Raw genomic sequence first — 25,981 nt, forward strand, 5'->3', positions numbered from 1 at the left:
GACCGGGGCCCGGGCTGGCGGGGAGAAGGACCGGGGCCCGGGCTGGCGGGGAGAAGGACCGGGGCCCGGGCTGGCGGGGAGAAGGACCGGGGCCCGGGCTGGCGGGGAGAAGGACCGGGGCCCGGGCTGGCGGGGAGAAGGACCGGGGCCCGGGCTGGCGGGGAGAAGGACCGGGGCCCGGGCTGGCGGGGAGAAGGACCGGGGCCCGGGCTGGCGGGGAGAAGGACCGGGGCCCGGGCTGGCGGGGAGAAGGACCGGGGCCCGGGCTGGCGGGGAGAAGGACCGGGGCCCGGGCTGGCGGGGAGAAGGACCGGGGCCCGGGCTGGCGGGGAGAAGGACCGGGGCCCGGGCTGGCGGGGAGAAGGACCGGGGCCCGGGCTGGCGGGGAGAAGGACCGGGGCACGGGCTGGCGGGGAGAAGGACCGGGGCCCGGGCTGGCGGGGAGAAGGACCGGGGCACGGGCTGGCGGGGAGAAGGACCGGGGCACGGGCTGGCGGGGAGAAGGACCGGGGCACGGGCTGGCGGGGAGAAGGACCGGGGCACGGGCTGGCGGGGAGAAGGACCGGGGCACGGGCTGGCGGGGAGAAGGACCGGGGCACGGGCTGGCGGGGAGAAGGACCGGGGCACGGGCTGGCGGGGAGAAGGACCGGGGCACGGGCTGGCGGGGAGAAGGACCGGGGCACGGGCTGGCGGGGAGAAGGACCGGGGCACGGGCTGGCGGGGAGAAGGACCGGGGCACGGGCTGGCGGGGAGAAGGACCGGGGCACGGGCTGGCGGGGAGAAGGACCGGGGCACGGGCTGGCGGGGAGAAGGACCGGGGCACGGGCTGGCGGGGAGAAGGACCGGGGCACGGGCTGGCGGGGAGAAGGACCGGGGCACGGGCTGGCGGGGAGAAGGACCGGGGCACGGGCTGGCGGGGAGAAGGACCGGGGCACGGGCTGGCGGGGAGAAGGACCGGGGCACGGGCTGGCGGGGAGAAGGACCGGGGCACGGGCTGGCGGGGAGAAGGACCGGGGCACGGGCTGGCGGGGAGAAGGACCGGGGCACGGGCTGGCGGGGAGAAGGACCGGGGCACGGGCTGGCGGGGAGAAGGACCGGGGCACGGGCTGGCGGGGAGAAGGACCGGGGCACGGGCTGGCGGGGAGAAGGACCGGGGCACGGGCTGGCGGGGAGAAGGACCGGGGCACGGGCTGGCGGGGAGAAGGACCGGGGCACGGGCTGGCGGGGAGAAGGACCGGGGCACGGGCTGGCGGGGAGAAGGACCGGGGCACGGGCTGGCGGGGAGAAGGACCGGGGCACGGGCTGGCGGGGAGAAGGACCGGGGCACGGGCTGGCGGGGAGAAGGACCGGGGCACGGGCTGGCGGGGAGAAGGACCGGGGCACGGGCTGGCGGGGAGAAGGACCGGGGCACGGGCTGGCGGGGAGAAGGACCGGGGCACGGGCTGGCGGGGAGAAGGACCGGGGCACGGGCTGGCGGGGAGAAGGACCGGGGCACGGGCTGGCGGGGAGAAGGACCGGGGCACGGGCTGGCGGGGAGAAGGACCGGGGCACGGGCTGGCGGGGAGAAGGACCGGGGCACGGGCTGGCGGGGAGAAGGACCGGGGCACGGGCTGGCGGGGAGAAGGACCGGGGCACGGGCTGGCGGGGAGAAGGACCGGGGCACGGGCTGGCGGGGAGAAGGACCGGGGCACGGGCTGGCGGGGAGAAGGACCGGGGCACGGGCTGGCGGGGAGAAGGACCGGGGCACGGGCTGGCGGGGAGAAGGACCGGGGCACGGGCTGGCGGGGAGAAGGACCGGGGCACGGGCTGGCGGGGAGAAGGACCGGGGCACGGGCTGGCGGGGAGAAGGACCGGGGCACGGGCTGGCGGGGAGAAGGACCGGGGCACGGGCTGGCGGGGAGAAGGACCGGGGCACGGGCTGGCGGGGAGAAGGACCGGGGCACGGGCTGGCGGGGAGAAGGACCGGGGCACGGGCTGGCGGGGAGAAGGACCGGGGCACGGGCTGGCGGGGAGAAGGACCGGGGCACGGGCTGGCGGGGAGAAGGACCGGGGCACGGGCTGGCGGGGAGAAGGACCGGGGCACGGGCTGGCGGGGAGAAGGACCGGGGCACGGGCTGGCGGGGAGAAGGACCGGGGCACGGGCTGGCGGGGAGAAGGACCGGGGCACGGGCTGGCGGGGAGAAGGACCGGGGCACGGGCTGGCGGGGAGAAGGACGGGGCACGGGCTGGCGGGGAGAAGGACCGGGGCACGGGCTGGCGGGGAGAAGGACCGGGGCACGGGCTGGCGGGGAGAAGGACCGGGGCACGGGCTGGCGGGGAGAAGGACCGGGGCACGGGCTGGCGGGGAGAAGGACCGGGGCACGGGCTGGCGGGGAGAAGGACCGGGGCACGGGCTGGCGGGGAGAAGGACCGGGGCACGGGCTGGCGGGGAGAAGGACCGGGGCACGGGCTGGCGGGGAGAAGGACCGGGGCACGGGCTGGCGGGGAGAAGGACCGGGGCACGGGCTGGCGGGGAGAAGGACCGGGGCACGGGCTGGCGGGGAGAAGGACCGGGGCACGGGCTGGCGGGGAGAAGGACCGGGGCACGGGCTGGCGGGGAGAAGGACCGGGGCCCGGGCTGGCGGGGAGAAGGACCGGGGCACGGGCTGGCGGGGAGAAGGACCGGGGCACGGGCTGGCGGGGAGAAGGACCGGGGCACGGGCTGGCGGGGAGAAGGACTGGGGCACGGGCTGGCGGGGAGAAGGACTGGGGCACGGGCTGGCGGGGAGAAGGACTGGGGCACGGGCTGGCGGGGAGAAGGACTGGGGCACGGGCTGGCGGGGAGAAGGACTGGGGCACGGGCTGGCGGGGAGAAGGACTGGGGCACGGGCTGGCGGGGAGAAGGACTGGGGCACGGGCGGGGAGAAGGACTGGGGTACGGGCGGGGACAAGGACTGGGGTACGGGCGGGGGGGGTGGGGAGAAGGACTGGGGTACGGGCGGGGGGGGTGGGGAGAAGGACTGGGGTACGGGCGGGGTGGGTGGGGAGAAGGACTGGGGTACAGGCGGGGGGGGTGGGGAGAAGGACTGGGGTACGGGCGGGGAGAAGGACTGGGGCACGGGCGGGGAGAAGGACTGGGGTACGGGCGGGGGGGGTGGGGAGAAGGACTGGGGTACGGGCGGGGGGGTGGGGAGAAGGACTGGGGTACGGGCGGGGGGGGGTGGGGAGAAGGACTGGGGTACGGGCGGGGGGGTGGGGAGAAGGACTGGGGTACGGGCGGGGGGGGTGGGGAGAAGGACTGGGGTACGGGCGGGAGGGGGTGGGGAGAAGGACTGGGGTACGGGCGGGAGGGGGTGGGGAGAAGGACTGGGGTACGGGCGGGGGGGGTGGGGAGAAGGACTGGGGTACGGGCGGGGGGGGTGGGGAGAAGGACTGGGGTACGGGCGGGGTGGGTGGGGAGAAGGACTGGGGTACGGGCGGGGGGGGGGTGGGGAGAAGGACTGGGGTACGGGCGGGGGGGGTGGGGAGAAGGACTGGGGTACGGGCGGGGGGGGTGGGGAGAAGGACTGGGGTACGGGCGGGGGGGGGGTGGGGAGAAGGACTGGGGTACGGGCGGGGGGGGTGGGGAGAAGGACTGGGGTACGGGCGGGGGGGGTGGGGAGAAGGACTGGGGTACGGGCGGGGGGGGGGGGTGGGGAGAAGGACTGGGGTACGGGCGGGGGGGGTGGGGAGAAGGACTGGGGTACGGGCGGGGGGGGTGGGGAGAAGGACTGGGGTACGGGCGGGGGGGGTGGGGAGAAGGACTGGGGTACGGGCGGGGGGGGTGGGGAGAAGGACTGGGGTACGGGCGGGGGGGGTGGGGAGAAGGACTGGGGCACGGGCTGGCGGGGAGAAGGACTGGGGCACGGGCTGGCGGGGAGAAGGACTGGGGCACGGGCTGGCGGGGAGAAGGACTGGGGCACGGGCTGGCGGGGAGAAGGACTGGGGCACGGGCGGGGAGAAGGACTGGGGTACGGGCGGGGAGAAGGACTGGGGTACGGGCGGGGGGGGGGTGGGGAGAAGGACTGGGGTACGGGCGGGGGGGGGGGTGGGGAGAAGGACTGGGGTACGGGCGGGGGGGGTGGGGAGAAGGACTGGGGTACGGGCGGGGTGGGTGGGGAGAAGGACTGGGGTACGGGCGGGGGGGGTGGGGAGAAGGACTGAGGTACGGGCGGGGGGGGTGGGGAGAAGGACTGGGGTACGGGCGGGGAGAAGGACTGGGGCACGGGCGGGGAGAAGGACTGGGGTACGGGCGGGGAGAAGGACTGGGGTACGGGCGGGGGGGGTGGGGAGAAGGACTGGGGTACGGGCGGGGGGGGTGGGGAGAAGGACTGGGGTACGGGCGGGGGGGTGGGGAGAAGGACTGGGGTACGGGCGGGGGGGTGGGGAGAAGGACTGGGGTACGGGCGGGGGGGGTGGGGAGAAGGACTGGGGTACGGGCGGGAGGGGGTGGGGAGAAGGACTGGGGTACGGGCGGGAGGGGGTGGGGAGAAGGACTGGGGTACGGGCGGGGGGGGTGGGGAGAAGGACTGGGGTACGGGCGGGAGGGGGTGGGGAGAAGGACTGGGGTACGGGCGGGAGGGGATGGGGAGAAGGACTGGGGTACGGGCGGGGGGGGGTGGGGAGAAGGACTGGGGTACGGGCGGGGGGGGTGGGGAGAAGGACTGGGGTACAGGCGGGGGGGGTGGGGAGAAGGACTGGGGTACGGGCGGGGGGGGGTGGGGAGAAGGACTGGGGTACGGGCGGGGGGGGTGCGGAGAAGGACTGGGGTACGGGCGGGGGGGGGGGTGGGGAAAAGGACTGGGGTACGGGCGGGGGGGGTGGGGAGAAGGACTGGGGTACGGGCGGGGGGGGGGGTGGGGAGAAGGACTGGGGTCCGGCGGGGGGGGTGGGGAGAAGGACTGGGGTACGGGCGGGGGGGGGGTGGGGAGAAGGACTGGGGTACGGGCGGGGGGGGTGGGGAGAAGGACTGGGGCACGGGCTGGCGGGGAGAAGGACTGGGGCACGGGCTGGCGGGGAGAAGGACTGGGGCACGGGCGGGGAGAAGGACTGGGGTACGGGCGGGGAGAAGGACTGGGGTACGGGCGGGGGGGGTGGGGAGAAGGACTGGGGTACGGGCGGGGGGGGTGGGGAGAAGGACTGGGGTACGGGCGGGGTGGGTGGGGAGAAGGACTGGGGTACGGGCGGGGGGGGTGGGGAGAAGGACTGAGGTACGGGCGGGGAGAAGGACTGGGGTACGGGCGGGGGGGGTGGGGAGAAGGACTGAGGTACGGGCGGGGGGGGTGGGGAGAAGGACTGGGGTACGGGCGGGGAGAAGGACTGGGGTACGGGCGGGGAGAAGGACTGGGGTACGGGCGGGGAGAAGGACTGGGGTACGGGCGGGGGGGGTGGGGAGAAGGACTGGGGCACGGGCGGGGAGAAGGACTGGGGTACGGGCGGGGAGAAGGACTGGGGTACGGGCGGGGGGGGTGGGGAGAAGGACTGGGGTACGGGCGGGGGGGGTGGGGAGAAGGACTGGGGTACGGGCGGGGGGGGTGGGGAGAAGGACTGGGGTACGGGCGGGGGGGGGTCGGGCGGGAGAAGGACTGGGGTACGGGCGGGGGGGGTGGGGAGAAGGACTGGGGTACGGGCGGGGGGGGTGGGGAGAAGGACTGGGGTACGGGCGGGGGGGGGGTGGGGAGAAGGACTGGGGTACGGGCGGGGTGTTGGGGTGCGGGGAGATGAGGATATGGAGGTGGAGAAGATGTTGCTCAGCCTGGTCAACCCTCCCCGTCCTCCCACGCTCCGTCCCAGGCCGCTAGACAGTAAAGGGTGAGGCGGGCTGTCCACCAACTGCTGCATCGCGACCCTGAGGCCCGCGGGGGGGGGGGGGGCGGGGAGGCGGGTGGCTGCCGCCCTCGGTGAAGCTTCAGCTTTCGCCGTTTCGCACAGACTCATTCCGCCATCTTAGTGACAGCCGCCGCTGCTTCTTCCGCAAAACGCGACAGGCCCACCGCTCCCAGCCCCCCAAACACCTCCCGGGGCCCACCCGTCCCCGGCTGCCCCCACAGCTCCCCGGCCCATCGTTCTCCGGTTCCCCACCCTCCCGGCCCATCGTTCTCCGGTTCCCCACCCACCGCAGGCGACTTTAAACCAGGATTTCCGTCTGGACTGCGGCTCCCTCTACAGCTGCCGTGCGAACACTCACCGCTCGGTCCGGGGCCGGAGAGCTGTCGGTGTCTCTCGCTCTGATGCTGTGAAGCAGGCAGCGGCTGCTCGAGTCGCTGAGAAGCCGCTCCCGCTTCCGTCAGCGCCGCCGGCTGACGCCAGGCGCAGGCGCTTTACAACCACCTCTGTCTCTCTCCCTCTCTCCCGCCTCATTATATTCATCTATCTATCTATCCCTCGATCTCATTCTATCCGTCTCCCTGTATTCATCGCCCTCTCTCTATCTATCCCTCCCTCTTTCTATCCATCCCCCCTCCATCTATTCACCTCGCTATCCATTATCCTTTTTGTCTATCCACCCACTCGCTAGCTGTTCTTCTCACCATTCTTCCCTCTCTATCTATCCTCATGTCTCTATTTTTCCCCATATCTTCTCTCCATCAATCTTTATTTAAATATATTTATCATTATTTGTTTCCCTATATATCGCTATATCTATTTTTCTATACGTCTATTTCATTATCTCCATATATTCTCTCCATCACTTTTATATATTTTTCACTATTGTCTCTCTTACTACACTATATATGTATATGTCTCTATCTCTATTATCGATATATAATATTTATCTCTCTATATTTATCACAATTTCTCTGTATCTATCTCTATATATCACAATCTATTTTTCTACTTATCAATGTTTACTAAATTCTGATTCCACTTTGCCAAGCCTAGATTTGTCCTGAAGCCTCTCGGAATTAAAGATTAATCTCCAGGACACTGCTGCCAGCAACTGGGAAGGAAAATCATTGAAACATTAATTTTTTAAGATTTTCTTTGAGCACTATCACTTATTCATTTAAAAATTGGTGACAATGGTATTGTCAAGATTCATGCAATTAGCTAATGAGGATTTTGCTTTTCAGTTGACATGATAATGCTGTGTGCTACGAGGATAGATGTCTTGGGCAACCAGTAGTGGGCGTGTGAGTGGTGGTTGATGGTCATACAATGAAATTGTTGTAAGGTGTTGAATACTGTTTGGTAGGTCTTAATGAAGTCTTTGTAGTCGTAAATGTGTTAACTGTATGTATTTATTAACTACAAGAACTATGTACGTTTATAAGGTAAAGAGTTCCTTCTAGGAACTGTCTCAATGCTTGCTTGTGCATAAGACTGTGTCCAACACTAGACTGACCCCTAGGTGTGGGTCATGTGTTTGCCTACATCACTGTGGGCAGTACTGAACTAAACTCAGTCCCTTGTTAACCCTATATGTGCCAGATCCTTATACTACAGAAATAGCCATGAATACATCTAACCAGAGTTGGCAAACCTATGGCAAAGAGGTCAAGAAAGCACAGGATTAACAGGAGGGTTTGTTCTTATTGCTTGCCACTCTTCCAAGGCCTTGTGCACACCCAGGTGGCTATTGAGCTGGATTAGGCAGTGCATCACTGGTTTGTTTGAAACTTTATGTGGCTGGTGGATATCACATGATATATTATGTTTCATTAGCAAGGAAAATCAAATAATATTTAGCTCCGCACTCAAATTTTTAGATTGGATGGACCCAAATTATTAGTGGTACTCTCCTTGAAACAGGAACCACTTGCTGGTGTTTGTTGTGGCAGCATTGAGATGGGGTCACTCTTATGAACCTAGAGCATCCAAGCTGCTATGCTGAACTAAATTGCATAGTATTAGCAAAAGCAATAGCAAATACCAGTAGCTAGCATCATCAGCAAAAATTATGATCACAAAAGAACAGACTGCAAGTGCAACACATGATGAAGTGGAGCTAATTGTTATTAAAAGAAACTATGATTGATTTCCCTCTGTAGCTTAAGATCTGTGTCCTGGGTTACAGTTAGAATGTTCTGTTGACCATTGGAGCTGTATTCAGCCTGGCTTGTGCTTTTCAGGTTGCTGCTGAACTACTCCCTGAGGGAAACTGGTCTCTGCTTTTCTCTCAGTTGAGGATTGTGCTCAGTGTGTTTGAATGATCAGCAATGTGGGTTCTTGGGGGGAAGGGAAGATGAATACGGGAGATTTCTCATTCACTAGCTGTCAAGGTCTTCTGATTTTTTACCACAATTTGAAAAGAAGACCTAATCTTTACTGTTCAGGTTTGCATGGTATCGATCCTATGTTTTCAAGGACTTGATACTTCAGTGGGCTTTTGGAACCGCATTTGGGAAGTGCAAATGCTGAAGTCCTGGCTCTGTGCTTAGGGTGAAATTGGTCCAATTGTGGGTGGGGATGGTCGGTTTTCCAGGATCAAACTTCTGGATGTGGTTCATTCTTGTATTCGCTCTGTGGCTGATGCCCTTTATTGGAAATTCTATCAGCAACTATCTTGATTACTACTTTGCTGTTACATTTTTTGTTTTTATTTTTGAACTTTGATTGCTAGAGTGGACAGGGATGGGGCATTCACAGGAACAGGAGTAGGCTTTTCAACCCAAAGAGAGTTCCAAATTTCTACTACCCTTTGTGTGAAAAAATCCTTCCTGATTGCACTTCTAACTAGCCTAGGTCTAATTTTAATATTATGCTCCTTTGTTCTGAATTCCCCCAAGGAAATAGTTTCCCTGAACCTACGCTTTGAATTACTCTAGAGTGTTAAATATCTTGATTAGATCACCCCTCAACTTTCAAAACTTAAGGAACAAAAACTCAGTTTATGCAAGTTGCCCTCATGAGTTAAATCGTTAAACTCTAGTATTATAAGGCTTCTGCATTAGCTGGAAGGGTAAGATTTGGGTTCTCTGTTTGGTGCAATGGTGTTTCTTTTTGTATCAGCAGGAGAAGAAGTGGCATTCCAATCAGCATGGTCAAGGTGTTTGCTAATGCCGATTGACCTGAAGATCCACACCTCAGTACTGACTGTTTGGGGATGATAGACGTAAAATGGGATAAGCAGTTCCGTCACAAAAACAGAGGTTGTCTTTGTCTTCAGTAGAAGTGGCAGTCTATCTTAGGCAAAGACTTCTATTTTTCTTCAGGGAAACTTTATGTAGCAGGTCTAAGAGGTATTCCTATCAGTAAAATGTACCTTTAAGGACAGGGTATTAGAGGCTAAAAGCTAAATTGTGGCTGTTATAGGCAGTGCTAAGAATGTCAATTGCAAACATTTGAGAAAGGTGAAAGGGAAGCTAACTTCGATATTGTCACTTCATATAAAGTAGGTTAAATTCATTGACTCAACACCAAAAAAGCTAATATCTTCAACCCCTGGAAGGATGGAGATTGCCACAACCACTCCAATCATGAGATTTAAGTCATATAATCACTGAACATTATTAATCACTCACGAAGACTTGGCTCATTTGATAGAACTGTTAACTTGTCAGCCATCTAAAGAATTACTCTCCATAATCTGATCAATTTATAACATCAGACTCCAGTCACTGCTATAGTTAATATTCAGGAACTAGAGCACTGTTGTACAGTGATATACTGAATTTTCTATGTTACCTTTGCTACTCAATTTGTTAAGTAACTCTGTCCATTAATGATTTGCTACTCAACTGCTAGGTAACTCAGATTACATTTTTGCATGTCTATTAGGTGTTCCTGAATGTAACTTTAAATTGTGATTTGTAACTAATAAATATTATGTAGTATATGATTCGTACTGTGGCTTCTTTCTTGATTTGGTACGAAAGAATTATTTCATTTACTTAGCAGCTTGAAGATAACCTATTCAAGATTTAGTAAATTCAATTCATTTCATTCACATTGATTAATATAAGATGGTTTGCTATCAAGCACAGTTCCTTCCTAGACCTCTGCTAAGAGATAGGACTCCACCCATGTCCTTAATATGGAGTTGAAGAAGGGAATTAAGAAGTTGCTTGGTTCCTCAGCATGTATTTATTAAGATATTGAAACCCAGCCTTCTTAGAACATACAGAATTCCATTATTATTAACATAGTCAGTTTCCATGTAAATGTTAACATTAGACTGTTACCGGAAGTAAGGTTTGTGGGAACGCAGGGCAAATCATATGCACAATTCTTAATATATAGATAAAAGCAAACTATATAGATATATATAGATAATATATAGATATTACCAGATCACTGATGATTTTTCTCATGGTAACTAAGATAATATGCTCTTTTATAAGGACAATAGTGTTGCTACTATGTAATGTACAGTGTAGTATTCTGCTGTGATGGTGAATCTGTATCTCTTTTTAAGGCCCATAAGTCTAATTAGGTTAGTCAAAGTCTTTACTCAATCAGCTTTTAATTACATGATGAGAGAACTGCACAGAGTGAGGTTAATCAGAGTTTAATTGGCTAAATTATTATTTGTTGACCATAGATGTTGGCACATGCATCAAAATAAGAAAAATTCATGACTTATCCATTGGTACCAGTTTAACTTCTAATCCTTCTTTGTTCTCAGCAACCATAAATTTCACACTTGTGAAGCATCTGTCATTGTCCCTTTACTTGCTCTCCGTTAGCTACCCGACTTATATAAAAAATAAGGAGATGAATAGGGGTTCATCATTGATGGGTAGGGTTACCTAGTTTATAGTCCCTACCAATATCATTTAATTAAGTTGATGGGAAGCAACTCGCACAATTTTTCAGATGAGCCATTAAATTTTGAACAGTCACGTTTATTATTAATTCCCTTCATGTGCAGGACTCAAGTGTGAAATTAAGCTTCGCTTCAATACCAAAGAATAGCAAATAAGTTTTAAGTTACGCAAGAAAACAAAGGGATATAGTATTATAGTATTAATAAACTTTGACTGAGAGTCAAGGATGGAAATGGTTACAAATAAAGCAGTGAAGTTTTTGAGATTAACTGGGCTACAGAATTATTCTGTATTGCATTTCCAAGGCTCTCCAAACCCTTAAGTTAACATTTCAGTCTATCAAACAGTAATAATTAACCTTTATAATAACGTAAATTGAAAAAAAAATCAGGAAACTTAAAATTGCAATCCAAAATCTTCTAATTCTAACTTCTTAATTCTTACTTTTTTTTAAGAAAAAAAGCGACGCCTGTAAGTCAGACATTATGAGTTTGGCTGATTGAAGAATTGCATTCAGGAATATGTAAAGCAGATAAAGATAGTAAAATCAAATCCGACTAAAATTTAACTAAAATATTGATGTATCAGTCTAAGGAGCAGTAATAGAGAAGGTAATGTATGATATAAAATTGAATGATGTGTTGCCAGTATTGTAGTTTTTGGTTTAGCTTTGCAAAGTATGAAATATAATGACATTTTAAAAAATAATTCATCCATGAAAGCAATAGTTGCATACTGTGAGTTCCTTTTATTGACTTCCTTTATCTCCAAGAAAAGATGGAGAAGTATTTCTCAAAAGGGGAGTAGCTGATTCCTACCTGTTACAATCTTTCTTGTAACGATGTAAGTGTTCCTGCCTGTGAAAACACATCTTGCCTTCAAATCTATTGCAGCTAGGATACCTCCTCATTAACTAGTACATTAAAAATCTGATTCTAAACAATATTTTATCTTCTTCCTGCTTTTACTGATATTTTAAACACAGTGAGGAGAAGTTGGTTGCAGTCACACCTGACCTCTGAGCAAGATATAGAAGTTGGGAAATCAGTTTCTGGGTATGAAATAGCTGAATTGGCTGCTCATGATTTCCGTGTCCTTACCTAAACAAAGAGATGGGTCCTTCAATAATTTAAAGAAGTGAGTTAAATGCACAAATTAAGCCTAAAGGATGTGATTTAGCAGTCAATACAGAGTCCGGACCTCAAGCTGGGTGTTTTTAAGAGTCAAGTATTCTAGGCTGTAGGACCTTTGGAAAGGGCAGTGAAATTGGGAAAGGAGGAAAAGTAGCAAGAGTGACAAAATACATAATTACAGCAGTAGAAAGAAGGGATTCCAGTAAGGTTGACGAGGCAGTTGAAACACTATGGGTGGGGTTGTGGTAGAGTGACCAATGCAAGATCTGGTAGAAGTAATCTATAGACCACCTGATACTAATGGTGTGGTGGGCTGTAAAAATACCAACATCAAGAAAGCACATAGCAAAAACAATGTGATTATTCAGAGAAGATTTTAATTTTAATTTGGCTGGGAGAAACAAAATTGCTCAAGTAGTAAAGGCAATGATTGTCATTGCCCAAGCCTTGCAGTTGGCAGTTTAGGATTTTTAAGATTTTGAAGACCCTCCACACTCCCCAACAAAACTCTCATAACCAGTACAACTTGGGCTGCTGTATAATCCAAAGGATATATAGTTTGACAGTGCCCAGACTGACGCTTCTCTCACTCGGCAGAACTCAGTCAGATCCAAGTCCCTGTGTCAAAGCCCTGTCATGCCAGTGTTGTTTGGGGACGCAGGAAGTGGGTGTTGGAGATTGGGTGCCCTATCAGTGATCCTGAAGATTGTATTAGCTCTCTGAGGGACGAAGTGGGGATGGAATGGCTGGGATGAAAATGACCCATGGGCTCCACACTGCCTCCTAGTTAGCGAATGGGAGGTGACCATTGTATGCGTGTGTTCATTCATATTTCTGTTCAATGTTTCTGCAGACATGAGCACGAGTGCCTCATTGATGGAGCAGGCAATGCTGTGTACATCCTGGCAACTAAGAAGGAAGAGAAGAAGGGCCCATCGCCGTCAGGCTGGGATGGGTGAAGAGCCTTACCCTGATAACAAGGGCCAGAGGGGCCCCCCGAGGCTGTCAGAGTCATTAGCAGAGATGTCTTGCAAGACCAAGGGTTTTCCCCTTCTCGTACCTTTTAGATGAGTGAGAAACAGTGCCATAAATGCCATATTCTCCAGGAGGAGTTGACGCACAGGGACTGGAAGATCACCCATAGCCAACGGCTCTAAAAGTATCCGCTGTTCTGAACTTATTAGTGAGTGGCTCATTCCAGGGCTCACTGTGTACCTCTGTGGTATTTCTCAAGCATCACAAATGCATTTGAGAGGTTTTAGAAAGGCTCAGAATCATGCCTGGTTTTCCCTAAATGAAGCCAGCCAGGCTGCCAGAGCAGTGGGATTTGCAGCGATCTCTGGATTCTCACAGGTAGGGGTTGGGGGGGGTGGGGGGGGTGCCATCGACTGCACTTATGTGGCTTTAAGAGCTCCCTGGCAGCAACCACTACAATCTATCAACAGGAACACATTCCACTCTCTCAATGTGCAGCTGGTTTGCACCCACCAGGAGCAGATTATGCAGGCATGTGTGAGGTACCCTGGAAGCTCCCACAACTCATACATCTTGAGTCACTTGTAGATATTTGATGGCCCTCAGTGCATCTAGGGTTGGATCCTCAATGGCTACCCACAAAGCATGTGGCTGATGACGTCCATTCAGCAGTCACAAAGTGCCTCATCGGAGATGTATAACACTGCTCATTCTACAACATGCTCATTGATTGAGCAGATCATCGGCATTTTGAAGATGCGTTTTCCATGTCTGGACAGGTCAGGTGGCGCTCTCCAGTACTTTCCCCAGAGGGTCTCATGTAATATCATGGCTTGCTGTGCTCTACACAACCTGATGCTCCAAAGAGGGGATGTTTTGCCAGAAAGAAAGATGGAGCAGCTGCACATCTCCCCCAATGATGTGGACATCGAGAGGGATAAGCTCAATGAGGGCAAAAAAGCTGAGGCTCCAGAGGAAGAGCCCATAGCATGGGTCAGACAAGTCAGGTGTGCACATGACATGCTTATAGCCGCCAGGTTCTAGGAGGATGATGACAAATAGCTCACAAAAGCGTCTTTCACCGGTGTCCTCCATGCTGGGTTCACCTTACCACCTTGGTTGCGATCCTAACCAGGTCAATGCAGGACATCCATCTCTGAATGAGGAGTTACAATCCTGCATCACAATGTCCTCATCCATGGAAGGTATGACAGCCTCAGGAGCATGTGGCCTTTCTATTATGGGATAATAATTGCGCATTTTTTAAGAAGAGTTGAACGGTGCAGCCTCTTCAAGCATCTCGCCAACATTTCACTGCCTACGCCAAGCCTTCAAGAGGCAGGAGCATCACTAAAATCCTTAGTGCTCTTGTGATAGTACATCTGAAATCTGACAAGGCACCTCAAGGAGGACAATCATTCCTCAGTGTTTCTCACCTTCATGTGTGAGGTCGATTCTGAATCTGCACTGCAGTTTGTCCACATAGACAATCATTCATGCAAGACAAGTGTTCAGGCCTCAACATCATACTCAGTCCCTGGCATTAGATATATCTTCAGGGTGCAGTCATCTGTAGCTCTCAGTAACGGATGTGAGGCTGAACTTCAGCTCACCTTTCAGTGGACTGTGAAATTTTCAGCAACAGTCAGAGTCTGATATCTGGCAAGCACTCATGATTATGCCTTTGTTTGGAGTCTCCCAATTTCCCGTGCTGCCTAGCCATGGCATTTGTGGGCCCAAAAATGCTGACACTCCATCTAGGCCTTAATAATAATATTATAATAAAGATGCATTGGAGCCTCAATCTGATCCTATTTGGAGCCTCCACATTTTCATTCCAACATTCTGACATATGTGCATGAAAACCAAGGACACTGATGCAATTGTAAATTGCACATTACCTTGTCAATTGATCATCTCAGAGCTGACAGAGGGTTAATGTGATGAGACATGGTGGCGTAGCTGTGTCGTCACTGGATTAGTAATCCAGGGACCCAGGACCTAATCCCACCATGGCAATAAAAAAAAATCTGGAATAAGTCTAATGATTAAACCATTGTTCTAAAAACCTATCTGGTTCACTAATGTCCTTTAGAGAGGGAAATCTGCCATCCTGGCCTGGTGACTCCAGATCAACAGTAACGTGGTTGACTCTGAAATGGCCTAGCAAGCCTCTCAGTTTTCAAGGGCAATTAGGATTGGGCAATAAATGCTGAATGAATTAAACAAAAATGCTAAAAAAAAACCTTCTTGCCGAGTGCTGCACTCTCCCATGTCCAAGTAAGGCATCTGGCTCCTCTGCACACACCTCTAAGATCACGCAGTTTTAATCCCGAGGCTCAAAACTCTAAATCATGGAGATGGGAAGGTGGGGAATAATATTAAGTGAAGTTCACATGGACATGAGATAATGCTGCAGGCAAACAGGAGCACATAACAGCTACGAATTTGGGTTTATATGTAAAGCACACTCAAGGCTGATGGAAAGCACATGGAGGCAACTCAATGCACATTTTGCCATTCAATCCTGTTAGATCCACAGAACACTTTACAACACAGAAGCATTGGGAGACTAAAGCAGCCTTCAGGTTATAAACTCATGAAGCAACATTCTATTAACCTCTAAAGCAGGTGTCAGAGATGCCTTGGCCAACCACAACTTTCTTAGAGGCAGACGCTTCACTCATGTTGATACTGTGCAGAGAACGGTCAGGCACTTTGATGAGATGGTTCTAAATACCATAAGCTGAGGCAGACGATGGGACATCTGGGAGGATGGGAGTGTATCTGTGACACTTGACTGACCATGCAGCGTATCATCAAATAAAAAAGACATACACCACATGAGAAGCCGAATGAGTCAAAATTTACATTTGTGCAAATTTTATACAAATTGTGGACACCTGCGCTACCTTTGTGTCCCTAATATCTCTTTATTTTCTGTACCCTACTGCTACATCTTGGTGCATCCCTGACATCCTGCTGACTGCTATGCCTAGTTGTCTGTGATAACCTTGGCGGGCATCCTCTGGAGAGCCGAGGCCTGGAGGGCCCTGGCCTGCTTTAGGTTTCCTGTTGTGGGGCAGGTGCATCCTCCTGGACCTGTGGAGCTGCAGCTGATGGGGTCACAGTTGTGATTGGGATCAGCTGGACACTACCAGAGTCACCTGGGTGGATGGCCCCAGTGTGTCCAGCTGATGATCCTCCTCCCTATGGATGCCTTACGGCTGCTGCCTGACTTCTTGAGGAGAAAGGGCACCTGGAGTGAGGTTGAGCTGCCTTGTCTGCCGCTGGCGTAGCCACTGATGAATCCCACCTATGGCTAGAGTGATGGAGTGCAGGTCCTGACGAATATCAGGTGCAATGTCCTGGACAACGGTCTCCATGGCAATCACCATCCTACAAGTATAAAGGCAAAGTACTGCAGATGCTGGAAATCTGAAACAAAAACAAAAAATGCTGGAAAAGCTCAGCAGAATCTAAAGAAGAGTCATATGGACTCGAAACATTAACTCCATCTTTCTCTCCAAAGATGCTGTCAGACCTGATGAGTTTCTCCAGCATTTTTTGTTTTTAAACCATCCTACTAGTATTGACCTCGGTGCACTGGCATGTCAGCGCTACAACATCAGATTGAATGAGGATTGACTCCTCCGTCATCTGTTACAGTCTGGTGAAGGCATCTGACAACCCTGCCTGATGTTGCTATATCTGTCTTTGCAGCTCCAACGTCTGCGTTAGGGCTGAGTCTAGAGGTTCGTCTTCTGACTCAGACTCTGCAAGGTCCTGGCGTCCAGCAGTCCTCCAAGTGCCAGTCTCCTTGACGTCCCTGCCTCCCCCTGCTGCGGAACCAAGTCTGTGCTGTGCTCACCAGATTGTGACCCTGAACTTGCTCTACAACTAGGTTCCACTGGGGTGTGTCTCTGTTGGTGGATGGTGCAGGTGATGAGTCTTCATCCAGTGTGTCATCAGGATCCTCATCCGAGGTGGTGTGGGGAACCGGGGCTGATGGGCTGGCTGCCAAATGGTCTCTTCCTTTTCAGTGCCTGTCAAAGGAGAAGCGATAATTAGTGATTGGCTGCTAGTCAACAACATTTCAAAGCATTCACATTTTTGTCGGGTGACTGATGAGCTGTTGATGGGTCCTCACCTACTTGTGGGATGTCGGTCTCAGCCTCGGCTCAAGCACAGTCCTGGTCCTCACCGGCCAGCTCTGCTGCATGCTCTTCATACTATGAGAGGGCCCAGAACTCAGGCATGCCCCCTCTGGCCTGGCATCTCTCCCTTTTGTTGTGGGAGATCTTCTCCTGCATAAAGTGTGTGTGTGGCATCAAGGAGTTCTAGCAAAACTGGGAGTCAATAGGAATCAGGGGGAAATCTCTCCACTGTTTGGAGTCATACCTAACACAAAGGAAGATAGTTGTGGTTGTTGGAGGTCAGTCACCTCAGCTCCAGGACATCACTGCAGGAGTTCCTCAGGGTAGTGTCCTCGGCCCAACCGTCTTCAGCTGTTTCATCAATGACCTTCCTTCCATCATAAGGTCAGAAGTGGGGATGTTCGCTGATGATTACACAATGTTCAGCACCATTCACAACTTCTCAGATACTAAAGCAGTCAAATGTCTAAATGCAACAAGACACGCACAATATCCAGGCTTGGGCTGACAATTGGCAAGTAACATTCATGCCACACAAGTGTCAGGCAATGACGATCTCCAGCAAGAGAGAATCTATCAAATGCCCCTTGATGTTCAATGGCATTACCATCACTGAATCCCCCATTATCAACATCCTGGGGTTTACCATTGACCAAAAGCTGAATTGGACTAGCCATATAAATACTATGGCTACAAGGGCAGGTCAGAGGCTAGGAATCGTGTGACGAGCAACTCACGTCCTGACTCCCTAAAGCCTGTCCATCATCTACAAGGCACAAGTTAGGAGTGTGATTGGATCTCCCCCACTTGCTTAGATAAGTGCAGCTCCCACAACACTCAAGAAGCTTGACACCGTCCAGGACAAAACAGCCCATTTGATTGGCACCCCATCTAGAAACATTCCCTCCCTCCACCACCGATGCACTGGAGCAGCAGTCTGTACCATCTACAAGATGCATTACAGGAGTTCACCAAGGCTCCTTTGACAGCACCTTCCAAACCCAGGACCACTACCATCTAGAAGGACAAGGGCAGGAGGTAGATGGGAACACCACCTCCTGGAAGTTCCCCACTTACCATCCTGACCTGGGAAGAAATCGCTGTTCCTTCACCGTCGCTGGGTCAAAATCCTGCAACTCCCTTCCTAATAGCACTGTGGGTGTACCTACACCACATGAACTGCACCGGTTCAAGAAAGCAGCTCACCACCACATTCTCAAGGGCAACTTGGGATGGGCAATAAATGCTGGCCCAGCCAGCAAAGCCTACATCCCGTGTTTGAATTAAAAAAAGACAAAAGGACAGACTGTGAGCAGGATGGATCCTGAGGCAGATGATAAGGATGGCTGCTTTCTTTTGGTGCTAACTGGACCTATGTGAGACCTATGGGAGCAACACAGGATGTGAGAAAAGATAATGGTTAATAGTTTATCTTAAGAGACTTTAACTTCGAACGTAAGGAAGTGATGCTTCAGTTGTACAGGATGTGACCTGACCCCATCTATCTTACTGCATTCTGTTTTGGACAATGAACCTCAGGGAATATATATTGGACTTAGAGGGGACATAATGCATATTCACTAAAATGAGGCCTTAAACAGCTAAATTGCAAGGACAGATTGCACAAATTTGGTTTGCAGTTCTTTGGGCAGGATTTTACATGTCGGCAAACGGGGGCAGGGCCTGCTTGCCGACACATAAAATGACACGCGGTGACGTCGGAGGGAACTCCCGATGTCACCGCGCCCCATTTAAATTTTCAGGTAGGCGGTGGGGGGGGGGGGGGGGGGGGGGCAGCAAAATCTGCCAATTTAGGCCATTAATAGAGCGAATTAAGTAATTAAAGGAGACGCGGCAGGAATTAGAAAAAGCATGAAACCTCGTCCATGGGCGGGATGAGGTTTCATTTAGGTTTTAAAAAATTTTAATAATGTTTTTGTAAAAATTATGGACATGTCCCAACTCATGTGACAGTATCACATGAGGGTACATGTCTGGGAATTTTTTTTTCTATTTTTAAGATTTTTTATTGTGGAGCCGATCTCCCTGAGGCAGCACTGAGGGAGATGAGTGTGCTCTTTCCTGCGCATGCACGAAAGAGCGCACTCTCGATTTTGGGATTCCCCCCGCCCTCACAGGGAGCACATAGTGCTTCCATGCGGACATCATGCTGGGCGGGCCTTAATTGGCCCGCCCATGTAAAATGGCACCGCGCCCCTGATCGGGTACGCCGATCGGAAGTGCGCCTGTGCGCACCCACCCTTCAATTTCACCCCTGATGGGGGAAAAATCCTGCCCTTTGAGTTTAAAATGTTGATGGATGACTTAATCAAGGTGTTAGAAATTGTAAAGGAATTTGATAGTGTGGATTTAGAGAAATAATTTCCTGTGGAGGGGTAATATTAAAATTAAAAAAGTAGAGAGTGGTTGTTGATGGATTTGAATTTGTTTGGAGACCATCTATCACTGATGATCTTCAGGAGTCAGTGTTTGTACCATTGCTATTTATGATTTTTGTGAATAGTCTAAGTATAAGTATCAGATCTGCAGGTGATACCAAGGTATGAGCAAATAGGATTGTAAATGATTATTGACACCACAAGCAGATATAGATGAGTTGGTGGATTGGGTTTGTATCTAGTAAATAATATTTACCTTTAGCATAGCTGACCACACCATGCTTCTCCAACACCTCTTCACTGTCATCCAGTTGGATGGGACTACACTTGCCTGGTTCCATTCCTATTTAAACATAGCCAGAGTATCACGTGCAATAATTTCTCTTTCTGCCCCTGTACCGTTAACCGTGTCTGGCTCATCTCCCGCGCATCCACCCTCACACCTTCCTCTCCCTCCCTTGTCCTCACTTATCACCCCACCAGCCTCCGCATTCAAAGAATCATCCTCCGCCATTTCCGCCGACTCCAGCATGATGCCACCACCAAACTCATCTTCCCTTCACCCCCCCCAACCCGACGGCATTCCGCAGGGATCATTCGCTCCGGGACGCCCTGGTCCCACTCCTCCATTACCCCCACCCCCCAACCCCCCCCCCACCCCACGTCTCAACCCCCTTCCATGGCACCTTCCCATGCAACCGCAGAAGGTGCAACACCTGCCCCTTTACTTCCCCCCTCCTCACTGTCCAAGGACCCAAACGCTCCTTTCAAGTGAAGCAGCACTTCACTTGCACTTCCCTCAATTTAGTCTACTTCTACTGGCCCCAAGAATCTGTACTTGGCTCCCTCCTATTCCTAGGGAAGAATTTTCCTGTTGGCGAGTGGGGACAGGTCCCGCTTGCCAACGCATAAAATGACTTGGGGTGATGTCGAGTGGGCGTCCTGACCTCACCGCACATCATTTAGATTGTCAATTCAGCGGGCACGCAGCCAACACGGCTGCAACCCCCGCCAAACTGTCAAAGGCCTATTAAACCCATTAAAAAAGTAATTCAAGTTGTTAAGAATGCTTCCCGTCCAACCTTAAGGTTGGCGGGCAGGCGAAGAGCCCAGGCAGCCTTCACATTTTTCATGAAACCTCATCCACGGGCGGGATGAGGTTTCATGAAGGGTTTATTAATTAAATAAAAAATTTTGAAAAAATTAGTAAACATGTCCCAGCTCATGTGACAGTTTCACATGAGGGGACATGTCCTTAAAATTTTTTTTCACTTTTATTAAATTTTCCAGAATTTAAACTAATCTCCTTGAGGCACCTCCGTGCCTCAGGGTGAGTTCTGTGCTCTTTCCCATGCACAAAAGAGCGCAGGCCGCAAATCAGGGAATTCCGCCCCCCATCCCCCTCCCCCGCCCGCACAGGGAGCACATAGTGCTTCAGGGTACGTGTCATGCTGGGTGGGCCTTATTTAGCCCGCCTACGTAAAATGGCAGCGCACATCCGATCGGGTTTGCGCTCGCTCCTGCCCGCCCCGATGGGGGAACATTCAGCCCCTAGTCTAGCTTTTGCTCCTTGGTCACATTATCCAAAAGCAAAGCATTAGTTTTCATGCATACACTGACAACATCCAGCTCTTTATCACCATCACCTCTATTCACTCCTCCACAGTTGCTAAATTATCAGACTGCTTATTACATCCAGTTCTGGATGAGCAGAAATTTCCTCCATTTAAATATTAGGAAGACTGAAGCCATTGTCTCCAGTCCCTGCTACAAACTCTGTTTCCTAGTTACTGACTCCATCACTATGCTGGAATTGTATAAGACATTATTTAGGCCATACTCCATGCAGTTCTGGTCACTGCACTATAGAAGAGATGTGATTACACAAGAGATGGTAAAGATGATATTTACGAGGATGTTGCCTGGACTGGAGAATTTTAGTTATGAGGCTAGTGTCATTTCCTTTGGAGCAGAGGAGGCTGACAGGAGACCTACTTGACGTGTATAAAATTATTAGCGGTCTAGAAAGAGTTAATAGGAAGGACCTATTCCCCTTAGCTGAGGAGTCCATAACCAGTGGGCATAGATTTAAGGGAAGAGGCAGGAGGTTTAGAGAGGATTCAAGGGGAATTTTTTCACCCAGAGGGTGATGGGATCTAGAACATACTACCTGAAAGAGTGGTAGAGGCAGAAAACCTCCCAACATATGCAGAAGTATCATAACCTACAAGGCCAGGCACCAAGAGCTGGTAAATGGAATTAGGTTGGATAGTTCCTTGTTAGCCAATGTGGACATGATGGGATAAATGGCCTTCTTCCAAGCTGTAAATTTCTATGATTCAATGATTCTCAACAAAGGTGTATTCCATTGAGAAAGAAAGACTCTAAGAGAAGAATGAATCATCCATGGCTGGTATCAAAAGGAAAGAAAAGGCATACAATATAGTGAAGATAATTAGTAGGCCAGAAGATTCAGGAAATTTAGAAACCAGCAAAGGATGACTGAAAAATAAGAGGGAGGAAATAGATTATGAGAGTAACTAGCAAGAAATATTAGAACAGACAGTAAGAGTTTCTACAAGTATAGAAAAAGCAAGGTAGTAGCTAAGGTAAATGTTAGTCCCTTAGAAGATGAGACTGGGCAATTAATAATTGGAAACAAGGAAATAACAGAGATTTTGAACAAGTATTTAGTATCTGTCTTTATAGTAGAAGACACAAAAACAATACCACAAATAGAAAATCAAGGGGCAAAAGGGAGGGAGGAAAGTAAAACAATCACTATTACTGGAAAAAAAGTACTAGGTAAACAAATGGAACTAAAGACTGACAGATGCCATGAACCTGATGACCTGCAACCTAGGGTCTTAAAAGAAGTGGCTGCGGAGATAATGGATGCAATGCTTGTATTCTTCTAAACTTCCCTAGATTCTGGAAATTTTTAGCTTGGAGCTCAGCCAAGCCTTCCCAGATGGGAACCATATCAGCAAAATCAGATGTACCAGACATCTGGTTCTCCACCTGGGTACATTATGAGTGCTTGGCTGAGCTCTAAGTCTAACAAATGCAGGCATTTGGACAAATTGAAGTGGAGCGCTCACTCTGCTTGACTGATATCTTTGTGAGGTTATAACAGTTATTCTTTCTGTAATTTATTTTGTCAATGTCTCTATGGACAAGATGTGTGAAGTGGGTAAAGCTTCTGGCACTGATAATCTAATAGCCCTGACAGCTTGATGCTTTCATACGATTGTAGGAACAGCAGTTTTTTTCAAAGCATATTTCTGAATGGGTGTGTTTTTTCCCATCAGCATTTAAACAATTGCCATTGTTGTTCTCTGGCTCAATTCTATACATAGTGCCTACTGGGTGAATGGGAATGGAAGGCATGCAAGTGGCATGGGGGGGTCATGATGGGTGGGGGGGTGGTGGGGGGTGGTGTGAAGGGAAGATGAGTTTGGTGGTGGCATCATGATCATGCTGGAGTTAACGGAAATGGTGGAGGATGATCCTTTGAATGCAGAGGCTGGTGGAGTGATAAGTGAGGACAAGGGGGACCCTATTATTGTTCTGGGAGGGAGAGGAAGGTGTGAGTGCAGATGCACAGGAGATGGGCCGGACATGGTTGAGGGTCCTGCCAACCACCATGGATGGAAAATCTCGGTTAAGGAAGAAGGAGGACGTGTCAGAGGAACTGTTTTTGAAGGTAGCATCATCAGAACAGATGCGACAGAGGCGAAGGAACTGAGAGAATGGGATGGAGTCCTTACAGGAAGTGGGGTGTGAGGAGCTGTAGTCGAGGTAGCTGTGGGAGTCAGTATGCTTGTAATGAAAATTGGTGGACAGTCTATCACCAAAAATTGAGACAGAGAGGTCAAGGAAGGGGAGGGATGTGTCAGTGATGGAGCATGTGAAAATGATGGAGGGGTGGAAATTCATTTCAATCTATTGTTTCATCTCCACCTTTTAGCCCATTTCAATCCCTTCCCCCCACCCCACCCCCACTAGGGACATCTGCCACTTGCTTGTTCTGCTTGCTACCCTTAATGTCCCCGTTAACACATTCCTTAGATAATATCACCACCATCAACACCCCTTTGTCCTTTTGTTTATGACATCGTTGGCAATCTCTTCTTTGCCTCCACTGGCCCTCTATCCAGCTCTACCTGTCCCACCCCCCTCTACTAGCTTATATTTCACCTCATTTCTCTATTTCCTTAGTTCTGATGAATAGTTATACAGACTCAAAATGTCAACTGTGTTCCTCTCCGCAGATGATGTCAGACCTGCTGAGTTTTTCCAGCTATTTTTGTTTTTGTTTCAGATTTCCAGCATCCGTAGTATTTTATTTTTATCTTTGTTTTTGATGGCTCTGCTTAACATTTTCTCGGGGCTACTTTTTCATTCTTGCTATTTTATTAGGTGACGCAGTCATGTAGTAACATTACCTCCTGTATTTGTATAGAATTTTTAAATAAGGCATTTTTGTTAATTAATTATAAAGAAATCTCACATACTCCATTTCCAGAATGAAAATTCTAACTACTTGGCACAAACTAGAAATGAGTTTCATATCTGCAGCCCTTTAAAAAATTAATTACATGCAATTAGCACTCTCCAGCATGCTTTGGTTTTGTTCTGCCAATTTCAGGTTTCTTCCCGCTTAATATTTCTGTTTAAAGCGAGGTTGTGGGTTTGCTAACTGCACCCTTATTCCAAGCCAGTGAAAACTGCCAGTGCCAGAAACGGGAGCAGGTGTTCTGAAATTGGGTCCCACCTACCATTTTTAATTGGCTCCGGAATAGGCCCGACTCCACAAATTTTCAGCCCAGAGAGTCAGGATAAATAGTCATTTTCAGATTGGCAACTTGTAACTAGTGGGTGCCACAGAATTAGTGTTAGGGTCTTAACAATTTACAATAAGTGAATTAAAAGCACAAATAGGAGTTAATGGGTATGATCTTATAGCCATTACGGAGACATGATTACAAGGCGATCAAAGCTGGGAACTAAATATTCAGGGGTTTGTGACTTTTTGAAAGGACAGGCAGGAAGGAAAGGGTGGTGGGGTAGCTTTGTTTGTACAAGATAGAATAAGTAAAAAAGCAAGAAATGATCTTGGATTGGAAAATGTAGAATCCATGTGGGTGGGGTAAAAAAAAGGGGATGACACTGGGGGAGTAGTGTATCGGCCCCATAACAGTAGCTATACTGTAGGACAGAGAATAAATCAGGAGATAATGGGGACGTGTTAAATTGGCAATACATTAATCATGGGCGACTTTAATCTTCATGTAGATTGGAAAAATCAAATTGGCAGAGGTAGCCATGATCCAAGAATTCACAGAACATATTTGGGACAGTTTCCTGGAACAATACGTTGTGCATCCAACCATGGATCAGGGTATTTTGGATCTAGTAATGTGTAATGAGGCAGGTTTAATAAATGATTTCAGAGTTAAGGATCCTGTAGGAAACAGTGACCATAATATGGTAGAATTTAGCATTCAGTTTGAGAGTGAGAAACTTGGGTCAGAAACAACTGTGCTAAACTTAAATAAGGGTAATTACAGAGGAATGAAGAGGAATGAGGGCAGAGTTGGTTGGAGTGGACTGGGAAAGGAACAATGGCAGACATTTAAGAAGATAGTTCCTGACTCACAACAAAGATATATCCCAGTGAGGTAGAAGGGTTCTAGGAAGGGGATAAACCAACCATGGTTAACCAAGGAAGTTAAGGATAGTATCAAATTGAAAGAAAAAACATACAATGTGGCAAAGATTAATGGTAAGCCAGAGGATTGGGAAAGTTAAAAAAAAACAATGAAAGATGACCCAAAAAGAGGGAGTAAATAAACTCTGAGGGTAAACTAGAAAGTAAAATAAAAACGGACAGTAAGAGCTTCTTTAAATATATAAAAAGGAAGAGAGAGGCCAAAGTGAATGTAAGCTATTACAGAGTGAGGCTGGGGAAATAATAATGGGGAACCAGGAAACGGCAGAGGAGTTGAATAAATACCTTGCATCAGTCTTCATGCTAGAAGACACTAATAGCATTTCAAAAATACTAAATAATCAAGGGGCAAAAGGAAGGGGGAAGAAATAAATACAATAACTATCACTAGAGGAAAAAGTACTAGTGAAACTAATGGGGCTAAAGGCCGATAAGTCCCCTGGACCTGATGGGTTGCATTCTGGGATATTAAAGGAAGTAGCTACAGAAATAGTGGATGCACTGTGGTAATCTTCCAAGAATCCTGAGATCCTGGAAAAGTCCCAGAGGATTGGAAATCTGCCAATGTAACACCCTTATTCAGAAAGGAAAGGACACAAAAAACAGGTAATTTTAGGCTAGTTAGCTTAACATCCATCATTGGGAAAATGTTAGCATCTGTTATGAACGATGTAACAGCAGAGCATTTAGAAATGCACAATATAATCAAACAGAGTCAGCATGGCTTCATGAAGGGGAAATCAAGCGTGACAAATTTATTAGAATTCTTTGAGGAAGCAACAAGCAGGATAGATAAAGGGAAACCAGCAGATGTAATATTCCAAAAGGTATTCAATAAGGTACCACATGTAAGGCT

The 25,981-nt window shown here is 50.7% G+C and overlaps 1 protein-coding gene across 2 annotated transcripts in view; it reads right to left on the reverse strand.

The window, feature by feature from the left end:
* The window catches only part of LOC121293152 (ras-related protein Rap-1b), an 84,363-nt gene extending 78,009 nt beyond the window's left edge, over positions 1–6,354 (reverse strand). Inside the window, exon 1 of one of the 2 annotated variants that reach the window (XM_041215900.1) lies at positions 6,206–6,354. The gene's annotated coding sequence lies outside the window, so the exon portion shown is untranslated. Of the gene's footprint in view, positions 1–6,134 lie in introns of both variants that reach the window. The other variant, XM_041215901.1, reaches the window with a different exon arrangement.
* Between the last annotated feature and the right edge of the window lie 19,627 nt (positions 6,355–25,981).

This window comes from Carcharodon carcharias, chromosome 21 (assembly GCF_017639515.1).
Source record: "Carcharodon carcharias isolate sCarCar2 chromosome 21, sCarCar2.pri, whole genome shotgun sequence".
NCBI lineage: Eukaryota > Metazoa > Chordata > Chondrichthyes > Lamniformes > Lamnidae > Carcharodon > Carcharodon carcharias.